Source organism: Chenopodium album, chromosome 1 (assembly GCF_948465745.1).
Source record: "Chenopodium album chromosome 1, dcCheAlbu1.1, whole genome shotgun sequence".
NCBI classification, from domain to species: Eukaryota; Viridiplantae; Streptophyta; class Magnoliopsida; order Caryophyllales; family Amaranthaceae; genus Chenopodium; species Chenopodium album.
The window spans coordinates 39,343,206-39,346,542 of record NC_137834.1 but is presented as its reverse complement, the minus strand read 5'-3'; positions in this window follow the sequence as shown (position 1 = coordinate 39,346,542).

Genomic DNA, 3,337 nt, shown 5'->3' with positions numbered 1-3,337 from the left:
CGGGGGTTCGTCCTGACAAACCTTAGGAAGTGGATTGCGAGGCCACTAGCGTTCCCTCCATGCCAGTTCTACTGTTTTGAAGGTTTTGGGTTTGAAATATTTATATTATTAAATTATTACTTATTTGAAGTCTATATATTAATATGATTGAAATTGAGTGATTTAATACCGATAAATTTGTTTTAAGTTTATTTTGAAATATTTCATTGTTTGTATGGTTTAATGGTTTTAAGTGATTTCATTTGAGTTTTCAAGTTGATTGTGGTTATGGTTTCTTTCTGTTAATTTAAGTCTAAGATCTTCTATTTTTGATTTGAGGGAGAACTGCTAGTTGCTCCCCACTGATTGTGGAACGTTGTTATAATTTGCAGGTTTCATTTGTTTATTTGATATATGTGACGATGGGATGGGGATTGAGAGTTTAGAACCTAACTTTTAGGCTTGTATGTCTTTGTTGTTAGTTTACTGTTTAATTACTTTGAATTTAGTCCAGTTTGGCCGATAAGGGTTGTTCTGCCCTTGGCTTTTTTAATGTAATTGATTTGTCCATGTTAAAGTTTGTTTGCTATTTTATTTTGTTCACATAGTTTGCGCTTAGCTTAAACAACTTAATTTGGTTGTGTGAATGAGTTAAATTTGTCCTTTGGACATAGGTTAAGCTTGACTTTGCCAATCGAAGTTAAGTAGCCTCCCGTTCAAGCGTAATTCCGCTAACGCTTCCAGTTCCAAAAGGACGGGGTGTTACAGCCGGGCTGGCCCAAGTAGGGGTCAGTCGGCAAAAAAGACTCCTCTGGAGAAGGGGAAGTCAGTCAGAGATCGGCAGCCAACTCCTCATCCAAAGGAGAAGGTAGTCGGGACCATTAATTGGTCCAAAATTCTTCTGCCTAAGAGGAATGCCAACAATCCTCGCCGGACTCAACAGTCGGTGGAAAGCAAAAAATCAACTCTTGACGACCGGGAGATAATCACCCGTAGGAGAAATCAGCAGTTGTCTGAGTCGGCTTCTACTTCGAACTTTCCAGACAGCTTCAACAACACTTCTGCAGGGAATGCACCTTCCTTGCATGAGAGCCAAACAGGCGGTAATACCGTCCATTCTGGTCCTCAGATGATTGGGACTGCGCCGTATGTACCTTCTTAGGTCTACGGTCAGTATTCTCCCTATTTCATGCAGCCGACCCTCTTTGGAGGCCAGGCGGCATACAACAACGTCCAACCTCTGGACTGGCAGCTTTGTCTGCTCCGCCTGGGTGAACAACCTTCTGCGTTCGCCCGGGAGATAACCGAGGCGGCACAGCCGGCCAAGGTTAAAAATGTGTTGGTAGGCACCTATGACGGTACCTCCAACCTGGAAGATCACCTCATGGCTTACACCAACCTCATGTACTTACAAGGGTTGGATGATGCCACTTGGTGTCGATGCTTCCCGGCCACATTGAAGGGCATTGCCCAACAATGGTTTGGCAACCTGCCAGCCAGGTCCATTGATAGTTTCAGGAAGCTCGCCTTCCTGTTTGTTTCCAACTTCTCGATGAACATCCCTGCGAAGAAAACAAGTCTTGACTTGAGCACCATTAAGCAGGGGGAGAGAGAATGATTGCGCTCCTATGTCAGGCGGTTCAATCTGATCAGAATTCAGATTCAAGGACTGTCTTTTACAGACTTTTTCAAGGGTCTGAGAGACGGGTCGACTTTTAAGTTCGACCTAGTCAGAAAAGGGGCTTTCACTTTACAGGCGACCCTGAGGGAGGCGGAAAGTTATATTCAAGCGACCGACCTCTGCTCGCTTGGTAACCAGTCGGACTCCAAGAAGTCTGACAAACAGAAAGACAGCCGGCCTGCTCAGCCGGCGAAGAAGAAAGAAGAGAGCAAGAAAAGAAAAGAAGTCTGGGCGGTTAGTGATTCTGACCAGCCGTCTCAGAAGAAGAAGAAAGAATTTAAACCGTACGTTCCTAAGTACGAGTTTAAAAAGGACTGCAACTTCATCCTCATGGAGATCAAGGACCGGCTGTCCCTAGAGAAGCCGAATCCAATGAAAAGTTCCATTCAATTAAGGAACAAAAATAAATTCTGCCAATACCATGAGGAAGTTGGCCATGACACCAACGACTGCTTCAGCCTTCAACGGGCGTTGGACCGTCTGGCTGACAAAGGGATGTTAAAGTCCTATATCTCCAAGTCCAAAGGGACTAATAAGAAGAATCCGGGGCAGTCGTCTGAGACACTCCATCCTGCTAGTAGTTCGGACACTGATAAGGAGCCGGTCTACACCATAACAGGCGGGTTCTCATGCGGTGGCCCTACCACCCGGGGCACCAAGAGCCATCTTTAAAAGATGGACAAAGATGATGATGAGCAAGCGTCTGCTAGCTCCTCCTTCCCAAACGTTCTGATCACTGAGAAGGACAGGGGCAGCGTTCTCCGTCCGTATGACGACCCGATTGTCATTGAATGTAAGGTTGCCAACCAGCTGGTTGGACGAATCCTTATTGACACCGGCAGCTCATCGGACATCATCAGTCTCCGGTGCCTGCAAAAGCTGAAATACAACGTCAGCAACATGCATCCGGTTACCCACCCCTTGGTTGGCTTTGGGGGTGGAATGGTTTACCCAGTCGAAAGGGTTGATTTACCGATCCGGCTGGGTGAGAAAGGAAAAGGACGACACCTGGTCGTTAAGTTCTTGGTCGTTGAGGAGCTGACCGCCTATAACATTATTCTGGGCCGGCCCACCCTCAACGAAGCCAAGGCTGTAATCATCCCTTCTCTCATGCTCATCAAGTATGAGAGGGATGACGGCTCTGTTGGTTCCTTGAATAGGGATCAGAAGACGGCCCGGGAGTGCTACCTCTCAGCCGTCAAGGATATTGTGGCTCCAGACAGCCAAGGGCAGGAACCAATAGACCTTGACAATGTCAAGGATGCCGCCCCAGCCCCACCAGCAGCCGGGAAGAAAAGAAAGGCCCCGTTGCTGGTGGAGGTGAAGAAAGAGAAAAAATAGCAATCACTGACCGGAGAGCGGTCAGCTGAGCTCCGTCCCCAACCGGCTGGCGACCATATTGATTTACCTCTGGACGAAAGCCGTCCGGAGCGTACTGTTAAGGTTGGGATGGCTGCTCATGCTAAATTGGGTGCAGATATGCACCTCCTGCTGAAAGAATTCAAAGACATTTTTGCCTTTGAAGTGGAGTAGATGCCAGGCGTTAGCCCGGATCTTGCTGTACACAAACTCGCCGTGGATCCTAAAAAGAAGCCCATCCGGCAAAAGAAAAGAAATCACGGCGAGGAGAGAAGTCAGGCGGCAGCCGCCGAAGTAAAAAAGCTGTTGGACGCTGGG